The sequence below is a fragment of the Lycium barbarum genome, chromosome 5, assembly GCF_019175385.1.
Source record: "Lycium barbarum isolate Lr01 chromosome 5, ASM1917538v2, whole genome shotgun sequence".
Classification (NCBI taxonomy): domain Eukaryota; kingdom Viridiplantae; phylum Streptophyta; class Magnoliopsida; order Solanales; family Solanaceae; genus Lycium; species Lycium barbarum.
The window spans coordinates 134784902-134801490 of record NC_083341.1 but is presented as its reverse complement, the minus strand read 5'-3'; the positions used below and the strand labels follow the sequence as shown (position 1 = coordinate 134801490).

At 35.6% G+C, this 16589-nt stretch overlaps 1 pseudogene; it reads right to left on the bottom strand.

The window, feature by feature from the left end:
* LOC132639861 (LEAF RUST 10 DISEASE-RESISTANCE LOCUS RECEPTOR-LIKE PROTEIN KINASE-like 1.1) overlaps window positions 1–16589 on the bottom strand; it is a 68391-nt pseudogene extending 51802 nt beyond the window's left edge.

Below are 16589 nucleotides of genomic sequence, written 5' to 3'. Positions count from 1 at the left end.
TGTTCAACAACTTGCTCAGTTTGCTACAACAGATACTACACTTGCTGCAACAGATACTAAATGCTGCAACATATACTACATCTGTTGCAACAGATACTACTTGGTTCACCCATATTTAGTGATCAATAAAGGGAATCAGCCATATTTAGTGATAAACAATGGAAATTAAACAAGTGGAGTGATTTGTTACAGAAAATAGGTAACTTGTTGTGTTTTATCCAACAAGTAACAGGACTTGCTCAACAACTTACTCAGTTTACTGCAACAGATACTACACTTGCTGCAACAGATACTACAGCTGTTGCAACAGATACTACTTGGTTCACTCATATTTAGTGATCAATAAAGGGAATCAACCATATTTAGTGATAAAAATGGATATCAACCACATTTAGTGATAAACAATGAAAATCAAACAAGTGGACTAACTTGTTGCAGAAAATGGGTAACTTATTGTGTTTTATCCAACAAGTAACAGGACTTGTTCAACAACTTACTCAGTTTACTGCAACAGGTACTACACTTGTTGCAACAGATACTACACTTGCTCCAACAGATACTACATCTGTTGCAACAGATACTATTTGATTCACCCATATTTAGTGATCAATAAAGGAAATCAGCCATATTTAGTGATAAACAATGGATATCAGCCACATTTAGTGATAAACAGTGGAAATCAATCATCTTTATTGATCAATATATATACTTAAACAATTTAATGGTGTTTTGAGTCAAGATAGATGATCAACTAAGTCCAATACGCACTAAATGGAGTGATCATTGGAGTGAATTGATGTGAACTTCTTGATTCACCCACATTTAGTGATAAATAATGAAAATCAATCATATTTATTGATCAATATATATACTTAAGCAATTGATGGTGTTTTGGGTCAGGATAGATGATCAACTAAGTTTAATACACACTAAATGGAGTGATTATTGGAGTGAATTGATGTGAACTTCTTGATTCACCCACATTCAGTGATAAACAATGAAAATCAATCATATTTACTAATTAATATATATACTTAAGCAATTTATGGTGTTTTGAGTCAAGATAGATGATCAACTAGGTCCAATACGCACTAAATGGAGTAATCATTGGAGTAAATGAACTTCTTGATTCACCCACATTTAGGGATAAACAATGGAAATCAATCATATTTATTGATCAATATATATATATATATATATATTTAAGCAATTTATGGTGTTTTGGATTAGGATAGATGATCAACTAGGTCCAATACGCACTAAATAGAGTAATCATTGGAGTGAATTGATGTGAATTTCCTGATTCACCCACATTTAGTGATAAACAATGGAAATCAATCATATTTATTGATCAATATATATATCTACTACAATCATTAGTAATTTATTTTCTTTCCACAACTGTATGATCTGTTGCAACAGATTAGTAACTTGTTTCAGTAGATTAGTTACTTGTTGGAACGGATTAGTAACTTCTTCAAACAGACTAGTAATTTGTTGCAACTTCTTTCCACAACTGTATGATCTGTTGCAACAGATTAGTAACTTGTTACAGCAGATTAGTTACTTGTTGGAACAGATTAGTAACTTGTTGAAACAGATTAGTAATTTATTGCAACTTCTTTCACAAATGTATTATCTAATGCAACAGATTAGTAACTTGTTTAAACAGATTAGTTACTTGTTTGGAACGGATTAGTAACTTCTTCAACAACTGTATGACCTGTTGCAATCATCTAGGCAACTTTTCTAAACAGATTAGTAGATTAGTAATTTTTCGCAACTTTTTCAACAACTGTACTATCTGTTGCATTTGTTGCAACAACATTCATAAATAATAACAAGGACAAAAAAAAATTATTCAAGTAGTAATTTGTTAAACAACCAGCTCAGAGCTCCAAAACTTTATCTATCTGTCACGACCCAGCTAGGGACCGTGACGGGTACCCGGGGCTATCCATCGAGCAACACTCGCTCTAATACTCATCTTACTCATTTAATGCTCTTTTACTAATTTTATACACGAATTGTAGGAAAATCATATTTTATATAGAAACATAAATACTTATATGCATTTGCCTCTCGGCCATCAAAATAATATATACATAATAATAACATCTTGTGAGATCATCTGACCCACACTGCGTATCTACGAGCCTCTACTGACATACTAAACATATAGACGGAACAAGACTCCGTCATGCCCAAAAATATGCATATATACTAAAAGAAGAATCATAAGCACCTCCGGACAATGGAGTGCTCTCAATCAGCTGACAGCTACTAAGGGTCTGGACCAAGCTCACCTCCCTGTCTACCTTTGGGCATGAACACAGCGTCCAAACAAAACGGACGTCAGTACGAACATTGTACTGAGTATGAGAGGCATAAACAATGAAGAAAGACAATGATAATATAATGTGAACATCAATATGAAACATCTGAATCTGAATGACAATCATAAAAGAAGTAATGCATGCCGTCTTACTCATACTCATCATAATCTCATATATGCATAATATGCAAGCTGCCCGTCCATATCAGAACGGTGTGATAATCAATAACATTAGCCCGCGTCCAGGCCTCCCGCGTCCGGGGTACCATCTCATGCCGCCCACTAGTGGTGTCTGCCCATGCCAAAAGGTCATGGTGTATCCGTATAGCTGCCCGCCTTGGCGGTGACTGCCCGGCCAACTAGGCACGGTGTAATATGATCATGACATGCTCATCAAAAATACTTGTAATATTATGCTTATCATAGTACATGCATAATACTCAAGATCAACTATACTCTATCGGGGTGGCGTAAGGTCGTGATCCCCCGATTTCATTATGGAGCAATTATTTACATTCTGCCTCACCTTGAAGGAATTAATACATAAGATGAGTGTAAGAAATAAATAGCATCATTAACATCATAGGATCATCACAACATGAGTATTGGGATTTCTATATTTTACTCATTACCTTTTGTGGCTAATTATGGACATAGACTCATATTTTCCGGAACTTAAGGAAACTCATGGATAAAAGAGAGTCAAGCTATAAGATTCATGCCATAGAAAGAAAGGACTAGCCTCACATACCTTGAACTCTATTTAATGTCCAACGTCTACTTCTCGAGCTTACAGGTCTAAAATTAAGATAACATAGGCCACAGTTAGATTATCCACATCCCTTACTAACCAATCCATATGATAACAATAACAATTTATCCGATTTCTCGCAATTAATTTCGTAGTTCCCGTCTCACAATTTAACTATGACCTGAACGAATTTAAATATATCTAATAGAGGAGAATTCTTACCTTATATTCCAAGAAATACTCTTCTTCAATCTTACTTCACTTCGAAGAAAGCCCGAATTCAACAACGCGATAAAACGGAATAACGAGATCGAAATGGTGAATAAAACCCGAATATAATGAGACTTTGATCTTCTTGAACTCTACAGGTTGTTGTATATAGGGAGTATTACATTGCTGCTACAGCTACGGATATCACCTTCAAAATAAACACAACAACGTTGCTGTTTTTTTTTTTTTTTTTGTTGCCTCCATTCTCATCCATTCTCATTGCTTCCCCTTCCTTCACGTTGAGAAGGGAATATATAAAGATAGATACTTCTCTATATCTTATACGTTGCTGCCATTTTTATTTTTGGGAAATTTTCCCATATAAGAACAAAGATGAACATATGAAATCCTTACCTACTGGAAACGTGCAATGATATGTTCCATATATATGAAAGAATGCTAATATGTAAACATATAATAGTATGACTTATCCTCCCTTGTAGTGGACTATGGGGTCCACTTACTAATAACCTTTCATTCCACCTCAACGGAAACACATGCATAAAAGCACAGTGCATGAGTCACCCCTTCCTTCTTTTGACCAGCCACGTGGATTTCCATTCCATGATTTAGTAATCACTTTTTTTCAACAGATGACATATCACCTTTGTGGTATAATTGTTCTTGAACTACACAATTTTCAAATGATCATTCCATGCTTGCCCCTTGTGTTTTACACGTAAGGTTTACTTGGACCACATATATGACACTTATTCAATATCCATTGATGCCACTTCATCCCCCACTCACGTTGACCTTGCTAATTAAAGAATTAACCCACGTAAAAAAAATTATACCATAATTAATTCCTTAATCTCAATTCACTTAAATAACAATTATTTTTAATACATTTTATATACTCATTGTCATGATTATGTGACATAGCACTAGTCCATAGTCCCTTTTGGTACACATAAAATATTATTCTCAATCACCGTGGTCACACTTGTTAAGTCCTAAATTATTTCGGTACCTCAAACTCTTTGTACACCGAGCTCTCGATTCCCATCCTTGAATATGATCGAATTTTACGGGCTCGGGTAATTTTTGCTAATATTGGACGATTAAATTTTTAGTCCAATAATACGGGATATTATAGCTTGGACCGTATTTCATCAAATAAATTTCGAACCTCGACAAAACTTATTTTCTTAGATTTGTTTAACTTCAAATATTTATAACACATCTGTATCATTACTACAACCACCCACAAACTTGGGAGGATAACCTCATTTTCGTTACTAATATCATTTAACTCGGACCCTTTCCAACACATGAAAATACGTGATGTAACACTATCACACCCACTGCCCACCGCCACTGCATCCTCGCCACTGAGTTGTCGCACAATAGAGTCTCGGGCTTCGTCATGTTAGTACCGGTAAGCAAATGCTCAATAAAAGCAAGTGAATACGATCCGCATGCCATTGTAGTTTCATTGCGGGGGAGATTCTCCTTTAGCACAAATTTCCAAGCTTCGTTGAGCAGCTTTTCAGGCAAGCGTTCAAACATTCCACTCTGCTTCAGTAGTTTCGGCCATAATTCAATTACTGGCTGGATGTGGATGAAGAACTCATTCTCTTGGATTTTTGGGACGTTGCAGTCATAAACATTTATCACCCCCTCCTCAATTATGAATTCGAGAGTGGCAAACTGTCTGAAATTTATGTTCATGATAGTAAGCACCCTTTTGGCACCAACCCACTCCGACCACCTTTGGCTAGTACAGTACCTCTACAGTAAGTGATAACATCATCATCCCATATAAAATCATCAAGCATTTGATTGAATGGAATAGCTTCCGGCTGTGTGCTTTCATCCGACAACTCTGTGTATCGCTTGAGCATGATATTGTAGAAGTTGAGATCCATGATTATATATGTGGAAGCATAGTGCTCAGTGAAAGTGCTTTGCCTCACACGCATTAAGAGCATAATTTCATCAACATACTGCATTAAAGGTATAAGGAATGATCAGTAACCTGAACAACTAAGTGAGTTGTTGCAATCACCTGTTGCAACAAGTATTCCACTTGTTCAAACAACTCTCGTAGTTGTTGGAGATTGCTTACATCAGTTGGGTCTATTTCACCCAACTGCTGAAAGCAATCTCCAACAACTAAGTGAGTTGTTGAAACAAGACCAATACTTGTTGCAACAAGTGTTCCACTCGTTGCAAAAAATATATAACCTGTTGCAACTAATACAACCAAAATAAGACTTGTTTCAACAAAAATAATTGTTGTTTTCAAACTTACACTGGCCAGCCACCAATCTTCCATGCTTGTCATTATCCTGAAGTCATCGGCCTTAAATTCATGCAATGAATACATCGTACCCTTGTTTTTCTTGGCTTTGACGAATTTTTCAAGCTTTTTCATTTTTTGAGCATCTGCAAGCTTATACACATTTACCTTTTTAAGATAAACAACAGCAGCTACTTTGTGGGGTGTAGAAGATTTCCTGGACCTAACCTCGACAAGTGCCTTGGAAATTGCATTTCCCTTCTTGCGAATACGAATAGAAGTATAGGGTGAGGTCAGCTTCTTGGATGGATTGACACCCCTCTTGGATAACAAAATCTGTAAAGAAAAATTTGTGTCTTTTTGTGCCTTCACCAACTTCTTAACGTTTTTTATCAAATCATCCATTCGCCGCTTGCAATAGGTGCATTCACAAGCACATTTCGATGTGTCGGCACCAACAAAGGAAAATCTACCACCAAATCCGCCACAACTAACATCTCCATCAATTGGAGTTTGTCCACCGACATCACCACCAATTAGAGTTTATCCACTAACAACACCACCAATTGGATTTTGTATACCAAAATCAACATTATCATCTATTATTTTTTCACCGAAAATTTCTGCCGCAACATCATCAACAGCAGGTTGACCACCAGCAATAACACTACCACCACCAACATCGACCACAACTGATTCCCTTTTGATGGCTGTCACTCCAGCCAATTCTAATTTCACCCCCTCAATCATTTTATCAGGAACAGATTGTAATGGCTCAAAGGAAACAAGGAATGGCATCTCCAACTCCCGTACTGTCGGGACAAGCCACGGGTACACAACCTACAATAAAAAAGTAGATATATTAAAATGGTCCTAAATCATGAAATGCAACAGATACTAGGTTGTTGCAACAGGTGTCATACTTGTTGGACATTGTCCAACAGATTAGTAACTTGTTGCAACAGGTGTCATACTTGTTGGACATTGTCCAACGGATTAGTAATTTGGTGCAACAGATGTCATACTTGTTGGACATTATCCAACAGATGACCAAGTTTATTCTATATACATATCTTAAGGCTTACCTCTTCCAAAGGAGGGTTAAAAAGATCAACACTCAATCTTTTGTTGCTCTTTGCAATCAGCCATACAAGCATTCTTGGAAAAGACATTTCTGAAGGGTAGTCCTTCACTTGTTGTCGAAGGTGAGGAATGGCTTCAAATGCCCAAGCCTAGAAAACAAGATACCAGTAAAATCAGAATGATGATAGAAATACAAAAAGTACAAGAAATTGACATTGCAAATGCTTTACCAGGAAAGCCCAAGGGAAGCCATATAGATTGACTGTCTTCACTGTTCTTTCGATAAATAGCCAACAGTCAACTTCAAGCTTTCCCGGCCCCATCCATGGTTGTTGAATGCCTCATAGTCCTCCGCAAGTTTAAGCAAACCAAGTGGTATGTTCATACTTGTATCTTTTGCCATAAGAACACAGTGCACAAACCAAACTAAACACAAGGACTGCTTATGCTTTTTTAACATGGTTTTGGACTGCAAATCTACAAGCAGCTTATCTCCTTTGTAGCTTTTTCCAACTAACTCCACCAAACTAGTTTCACTCTTATCTTTTCCACCCTTTCCTACTTTCTTGGTTTCTTTGGCTGTCTTGCTAGTCCGGGCTGGCTTATTCAATACAACAGTAGGAAGTTCACAAGGATGACATCTAAGACCAGTAACTATGGCAAAATCTTTCAAGACAAAGCACACCGGCATGCCACAGTAATTAATCCAAAGCTCATCCTTTGCATCCGAAAGAATTCTACGGTTCATAAGCACATATACCATTTTCATTTGAAACTATGCACCGGTCTCTTCAGACAGATCCAAATACACCCCAAAACAGCTTTTCCTTAAAAAATCCTCCAACCCCTGCTTTTTAAGAATTATTCTAAACATATCAAAGTTCTTGCCCATGCCTGATTTGACTGTAAGATCAACGGTCAAATCATTATTTTCATTCAACGACATACTTGTCAATACTGAAAACCTTGAAGACCCCGTCAATGGAAGGTCTGTTATGATCTATGTCCAATCTACTAGAATATTCTGTAATTAAATTGGCATTCACACTGTTTCTCTTCTTTGTTCTTAATTCAGCTATGAACGTCGACAAGTAAACCGTATTTTCGGAAGCACTGTCCTTTTCATCATCTTTATCCAATCCATCTCCTTCATCTACTCCATCAGCAGTTTCTTCAGCTTCTAATTCATCTTCACTTTGTTCATTTGTATCTACTACTTCTTGGCTCTGTACTTCATCTCTTTCTGAGGATTGATTGTCAGTTTGGTTGTCTCTTTCCTCTATATTTGCTGATTCAACAATAGATTTTGCTAAATCAACAAGATTTTCTAATGATGATTGCACTCTGGCTTTTTTATTATCTCTATGACCCTCAGTTGATTTCTCAACTTTTCTTTTGGCTGGAGACATTTTATCTACACACAGGAGAAAAAAAAGCTTTAACTGATTAGTGCATCATTCAAAGTAAACATATAATAAGAAGTGCAGCATTTGATCAAACAAAATACAAGAAGTAACAGAATTCCCCAACAACTGAAGAATTTGTTGCAACAAATGATGTAACTGTTGCAACAAGTGAATAGGTTGCTGCAACAGATTCTTCAGTTGTTGAATAAGTGATTAAGATGCTGGATATCTTCTACAAACACAACCAAATAACTGAAGCAATGTCCAACAGATTTATAGTTGTTGCAACATATTGTATACTCGTTGCGACAAATGTATAACTTGTTGCAACAACTATAAATCTGTTGGACATCTATTGCAACAACTCATTCATCTGTGGAACATAGTTTCAATTATTTGGTTCTGTTTGTAGAAGATATCCAACAGATTTGTAGTTGTTGTCCAAGCCAAAATGCTCCATAGTTGTTAATTGCACCGTGTTGTAATAATAGTTATATGTTGGAACTTTATGGCATTTAAATGTTGTTCTTTTTTAGAATGGTAATTTATGTTCTTGGTGTTTGTGAACTTAGTTTATATGATATGTTGATCGTGTCCAATCATAAATGTGTGTATTGTTGTTAATAAATTGTTGAACAATTTCCAACAAGTAGTGAATCTGTTGCAACAGCTCTGTAACTTGTTGGGTTTTATCTAACCAATAATAGGACTTGTTGCAACAACTAGTAACTTGTGTTTTATCCAACTTCTAAAAGATTTTCAATAAGTAAGCAATCTGTTGCAACAACTGACAGGCCTTGTTGCAGTAACTAAGTTACATGTTGGAGTTTTTCCAACAAGTGGAGTGACTTGTTGCAGAAACTGGGTAACTTGTTGTGTTTTATCCAACAAGAGTAAGGACCTGTTCAACAACTATGTCATTTACTGCAACAGATACTACAGTTGTTGCAACAGATAGTACACTTGTTGCAACAGATATTACAGTTGTTGCAGCAGATACTACTTGATCCGCTCATATTTAGTGATCAACAAAGGGAATCAACGATATTTAGTGATAAACAAAGGAAATCTTAATCAATTTAATGGTATTTTATGTCAGGAAAGATGATCGACTAAGTCAGTATGCACTAAATTCAATGATCATTAGAGTGAATTGATGTGAACTATTTTATTCATCCATCTCCATCATCAGTTTCTTCATCTTCTAGTTCTTCTTCACTTTCTTCATTTGTATCTACTACTTCTCGGCTCTGTTCTTCATCTCTTTCTAATGATTGATTGTCAGTTTGGCTGTCAATTTAGCTATATCTTTTCTCAACATTTGCTGATTCATAAATAGATTGTCTACTTATTGTAACAAGTGTAGAACTTATTGCAACAACTACAAATCTATCAGATATCTTCTACGAACAGAACCAAATAACTGAATCTATGTCCAACAAATTTGTAGTTGTTGCAACAGATTGTCTACTTGTTGCAACAAGTGTAGATCTTGTTGCAACAACTACAAATCTGCTGGATATCTTCTACAAACAGAACCAAATAACTGAAGCTATGTCCAACAGATTTGTAGTTGTTACAACAGTTTGTCTACTTGTTGCAACAAGTGTAGATCTTGTTGCAACAACTACAAATCTATTGGACAGCCAACATATTTATAGTTGTTGCAACAGATTGTCTACTTGTTGCAACAATTACAAATCTGTAGGATACCTTCTACAAATAAAACCAAATAACTGAAGTTATGTCCAACAGATTTGTAGTTGTTGCAACAGATTGCCTACTTGGTACAACAAGTGTAGAACTTGTTGCAACAACTACAAATCTGTTAGATATCTTCTACAAAAGGAAACAAATAACTGAAGCTATGTCCAACAGATTAGTGAGTCGTTGCAACAGATTATCTACTTGTTGCAAAAAGTGTAGAACTTATTGCAATAACTACAAATCTGTTGGTTATCTTTTACAAACAGAACCAAATAACTGACGCTATGTCCAACAGATTTGTAGTTGTTGCAACAGATTGTCTACTTGTTGCAACAAATGTAGAACTTGTTGCAATAATTACAAATCTGTAGGATACCTTCTACAAACAGAATCAAATAACTGAAGCTATGTCTAACAGATTTGTAGTTGTTGCAACAGATTGTCTACTTGTTACAACAACTATAAATCTGTTAGATATCTTCTATAAACAGAACCAAATAACTGAAGCTATGTCCAACAGATTAGTGAGTCGCTGCAACAGATTATCTACTTATTGCAAAAAGTGTAGAACTTTTTGCAATAACTACAAATCTGTTGGTTATCTTCTACAACCAGAACCAGATAAATACCAGGACAAGAACAAAAAAACTATCTGTTGGATATATTTTTCTAAACCCTGAACCATACCAGGATAGCAGCAGAAAAATCATCTATTTCACTACAAACACACAACAACAACAACCTGGATTTTATCAAAACTTTTCCTAAACCCAAAAAGAAAAAATTCAAACCTTCCCTTCAAGATTTTTTTTTGGGGGGGGGGGGGGGGGGGAAGTGAGAAACCAAAAAAAAAAATTCAAAATTTCTTTTCAAGAAAAAACTTTTTTTTTTGTGTGTGTGTGTGGGGGGGGGGGGGGGGGGGGGAGGTGGTGCACAGAAATAAAAACTTTTCAAAACTTCTTTTTTTAAACAATTTTTTTTTGGAAGGGTGGGGGGTGCAAAAATACAAAAAGAAAAACTTTTCAAATTTTTTTTTTGGGGGATGGAGGGGGGTGGGAGGAGGAGGAGTGGGGAGTGATTAAAAAAAATTAAAAAATTTTTTGGGGGCGGGGAGAGGGGGTGAGGGGTGGGAGGTGGAGGAGTGGGGACTAGTTAAAAAAATTAATTCTTTTTAATTCTTTTTGGGGGAGGGGGGGTTGATGCATAAATACCCCCCAACGTATACTCGGATTAATTATGACGCTCCCAATCTTTGCGGGCGACCTATTACCCCCCCCCCCCCCCCCGGCCTTATTTTTTCAGTATTTTTGTGGCCTTTTAGGCTAACGTTGCACCAAAAAATTTTAACGCCCAGTTGCACAGTGGAGAGTGTTGCACACTCTCCATCACATCGGCGCCACATCAATGCCACATTGGTGCTACTTTTCCTTTCTTTTTTTAATTTTATTTTTCTTTTATTAATTATATTTACACTAATTAACCTCTAATTAACCATTAAACCCTCCACTAATTTTATCTTCTTCATCACTAAACCCTTCTTCTTCATCTTCTTCTTCTTCATTTCAAGAAATCAATCAACCCATATTCTTCCTCCATTAACACACACATTCAACCTATTTTCTTCCTCCATTAACACACACACACACAATCAACCCATTTTCTTCCTCCATCCACACACACACATTCAATTCCTTTCATCAATCATAAATATTTTTTCAAGAAATTAACCAACCAATTTTCTTTCTCCATTAACACACACATTCAACTCATTTTCTTCCTCCATTAATGCACACACATTCAACCCATTTTCTTACTCCATTAACACACACACATTCAACTCATTTTCTTCCTACATTAACACACACATTCAATTTAATCATCAATCATAAAGAGCTTATTTTTAAGAAACATTCAACCCATTTTCTTCCTCCATTAACACACACATTCAATTTTATCATAAACCCCCCTTCTTCTTCTTCATCATTTCAGGCTGCCACCCCCCCCCCCTAAAAAAATCGAGATTGTACGGATATAGCAAATAAACAAAACCAAATATTCAAAGTTAATTATCTTCTCTTGATCAACAAGAATCCCAACACACACACCTGCAAGACCCAGCAACACCAACAAACATTCTAGTTTCTTCCCCCAATTTGCCTTTTTTTTCGATTTCCCATGAGATTTATCGTGCTTTTTATCGTTGTTTTTATCGTGGTTAGAGTTTTACTCTCCAAGGTTGTCGTTTTTGGAGCAAAATGCATAGATTTTAGAGGTGGTGGTGGATGGCGGTAGTGCTGATGTGGCGGTGGTGATAATGGTGGTGATAAAGGACTCACATTTTGCTGAGATAAAGGACTCACATTTAGCATTTGGGTTGGTCTCCAACTAAGCTAAATCTTCTCCAAAATCAATAAAGATTGAATCTTTAACAATTGGGCATAAAGAATTAGGGTTTGAAAAATTGCAATTAGTAGCTTTAACAATTGAAATGTGGAAGAAAGGGAGGGTGGGGGGTGGGTGAGAGGATAAAATATAAATAAATTTTTAAAAATTAATTTTTATTAAAATATAAAAACTATTTTTACTGCCCTCACTAGCCATTTTTAAATTATAATTTTTTTTGGTGCCATGTCAGCCTAAAAGGCCACAAAAATACTAAAAAAAAAGACCAGGGGGGGTAATAGGTTGCCCGCAAAGGTTGGGTGTGTCATAATTAATCCGAGTATACGTTAGGGGGGTATTTATGTATTTTCCCTAAAATTAAATAAAGAAAATCATAAACTTTTAAAAAAACAGTTGGGGAGAGGGGTGGGAGGAGGAGGAGGGGGTTGGCTGATGAAAAAGCAAATAAAAAATTAAAACTTTTTTTTTAATAAAAAAATATTGGGTTTGGGGGCTTTTTTTGGAGGGGGGGGGGGGGGGGCGATGGGGAGGAAGAGGAGGGTGAAAAAGCAAATAAAAAATATCAAATTTTTTTTTTTTTAAAAAAGAAAATTTTGGGGTGGGGGTGTGTGGGGCAGGGGTAGGGGTGGGAGGAGGAGAGGAGGGGTTGGTGAAAAAGCAAATAAAAAATATCAAAACTTTTTTTAAAAAAAAAAAATTGGGGGGGGGGGGGGGGGGGGGCTGGTGAAAAAGCAAATAAAAATATCAAAACTTTTTAAAAAAAATATTTTTTTTGAAAAAATACATTTTGGACCTCAATCTTCTTAATCCCAAATTTAATTGGATTTTGCTTCTAAGTGATCCTCACGAGTCACCTATGGTAATTTCAAAACTAAAATGTCACCAATAGCTAATTCTTCCGAGTTTCTTTAATATCCTAGCAAAAACAACTTTCTTTACTCCATTAAAATACCTTTGAGATCATTCGAAATCAAGAGAACAACGCTTGGTTGGGGGTTTCGAGAGTTGGGTGTTGTCGAGGTTGCTTTGTCCGTTTGCGGTTCCAGTTCAAGTTAAGAAATAACATAAATCAAAGAAGAAAGTTCCCACTAGCTTGAGGTTCTTTACTTTTCATGCATTTTTTTGGGTTTTTCTTGCTATTTTAGATGTTATTTTTGATCCATAGCCTAATACATGTGGACTTTGTTCGTGCGTGCTTATTTTATTTTCTTTTATATTTATCTTTTGTTCATATTCTCGTTTGTTTCGTAACTGATTAGTGTCTCTATTTTTGTTAGAGTTTTTTTTTTCTATATAAGAATATGATTACATAAGATTATTTCCTTATATTATCACTGTTTAGCATATTGTTTTAGACAGATCTACGTGTTAGTGTGTTTCGGTTAGTATGTTTAATAAATTGAAAAATAGGCTTTATTTGGGTCAAAGGAGCTAGGAAGAAATGATATAAAATTGATAAGTTTGGGGTCTCAAGAAAATCATGTACGTTTTTGTTTGTTTTTGATTGCTTTCTTCCTTTTTATTTTTTTATTTTTTATCAAGCTCTCTTTATGTTTCAGTGTAGGTTCCATTTTTCTTAAAATCTGAAGATTCACTAATGTTAGAATATTGATTACTAATGAAATGATTTGAGTTGTAGTTTGGGTAATAAAAACAAAAGGGCTTCAAGAATTAATTCTATATTATGGGTTCCAAATTATTTTGCTATTATTGCTTTACGTATGTAATGCGTCTTTATTATTAAATGGTCCATTCTTTTGCTTTTCCTCTTTATCTTATTCTACGTATACTTGAAATAATTTAATGCTTTCTTGAGAAATGATTGGCTTACTCATTTGAAATGTTGCACTATTAATAATTTTTATAGAAAATAAGGAGACATTTGTTCTGTGGATATGTTCATTCGTCAGTGATACATTATCTTCTGAAAAGTTTGTTTAGAATAGTGTGAGGCGTTATTTGCCATGATATGGTCTTTTCATTTATTTAATCATATGCGTCAATCTCAAAAGTATAATTCGAGGCCTATATCAACCTTAAAGGCCTATTTAATTAAATAATTGGTTGTGAGATGAGCGAGATGGGGTGCGAATTATTTCGAACCCCGTTGTCAAGTATAAAAGAAAAGAACGAAAAAATCAATTGTAAGGGAGCGAGATGGGTTGCGAATTTATTCAAAATCCGTTGTCAAAGAGTGAAAAATGACTAAAACAATAATAAGTCTCGCATTTTAGAAACAAATAATTGGCTTTAACGGTAGACTCTTTAGGCGCGTTTTAAATTGTGTTGATCATGTGGACAGACCCGTTCCTTGGTTAAATGCATATAATCAAATAAAAGTCATGTGGGCAACCCCACTCCTTGACACTCTAATAATATAATTAATGAAAGACTTTGTGTGCATACACGCCCCTAAGCTTAAACAATTAAAACATGTTTTATCCAAGAATTAATTATAACTAAGTATAAGCCGATAAAAGCGATCGTGCTAGAACCACGGGACTCGGGGAATGCCTAACACCTTCTCCCTGGTAAACAAAATTCCTTATCCAGTCTTTTGTTTTCGTGGACAAAAAATAAAGAGTCATTTCCTTTTGATTAGGGTTCAATAAGGTGACTTGGAACACCATAACTCAATTCCAAGTGACGACTCTGTAAATAAATAATCCCTATTCAAAACCGTCACTTCAAATGGAAAAACCATTAAACAATAAAAACCTGTGTGCGTTCATCGCAGGGGCCCAAAAAGGGGTGTGACACAATGGAAGATACTAGGATCAAACTGACTCCACTTAAAACTAGAAAAACACAAGATACATTAATCAAAGTTTGAATCTTTGAAAGTGTACTACTAAGGGGCGGAGCCAGGGGGTTCGCCGAATAAATTACATTGTATATACAACAACATATCCAGTGTAATCCCACAAGTGGATCTGGGGAGGGTAGAGTGCATGCAGACCTTGCCCCTACCTTGGGAGGTAGGTAGAGGTTGTTTCCAATAGATCCTCGGCTCAGAATAAAGCAATAACAAAAAAGCAGGTCAAATAGGAAAACAGAACAATACTCACAACAAAACAGTATGCTAAGCGATACATTGTATATACAAGGTCAAAATTATTTTTTATGTATATTTAGTATATATTGAATTCCCTTGGCTTCTTGTGTTTATTTTTTTATATTTAGATGATCCATATTGAAAATCCTGACTCCGCCACTAACTACTTTTAAGTAAAAATGTTGCTACTGGCAACAAATATTGGTAATAACAAACAATTACCTGAGGCCAGAATAATCATTCTCAACTTACCTTGTCCTTTTTGTCCTGCTGTAAAAGAAAAATAAAGCTTTTTAGATTGACCTGAATAGAACAAGCAGAGCAAGAGTTTTTTTTTTCACCAAAATTTAAGTTGCTTATACCTTTGGAGCAGTGAAAGTTGTGTTCGTCGCCGATCAGACATTTCCTTCCTTTGTCAAGACAGTCATGACAATCTTTAGACAACTCCCAGTCTAGAAGAATACTAGAAGTTAACAGTTCAAACAAGTCACTGGAATATGATTTAGATGGTGTAGGCAATGGAATTGGCAATTGTACCAGTGAACAGAGCTTTGGAAGTTTGTCACTTAATCTTAGCACTAGTATTTCCCAATGCTTTTTTGGGATGGTGATAGTAAACATCAAAATCTTTACACTTATTGTATCTATCAAAATCTTGGAAAAAGGAATCAGTTGTCTTTTGGATATTGTTGTCATGACTATGTTTGCATCTGTACAAGGTTAAATTAGGAACAATTTGGAAAGAAATCAAAGGGGAGTTTGGAAATGAGAATTTTTATAAAAAGACTTGCAACTTTTGTTTTCTAAGTGCTTGTGAAGCTTAGGATCTGAAATCAGGAAAAAATCACGCTTCTTGACTAAAGCATCATATTTGTGTCCACCAAGGTCAATCTTTGGATATGGTTTAGCCTGACAATTAAAATTGCACAATCCGCGATCAGGGTTGCTGGAATCTGTGAAAGAAAACTTCATAACTCCGAGTATTCGACACTCGAATTCCTCGGTGCAGTTGGATTCGAAGTTACCTTGTACTTGAAGTAGGTTAAAGATCATTAAACAACACAAAAACAAGAAAGTAGAAGCCATATCAAGAAAATTGGAAAAGTGAGTTCTTCTGCAATATTAATCTTGTTATCTGGTTTAATATTCTACCTGTGGACTTGGAATTTTGTTACAGACTTTGAGGAAAGGGAAAAAGATTCAATAGAGGGCCAAGATGGAAGACTTTTCCTCTCTCCTTCCTCATTGACTAAGTACTATGTAAAGACTTGACTCATTGCCTCTTAAGGTACGATATTTCTACTCCTTTTTTATCTGTTTTAAGCAAAATCTCA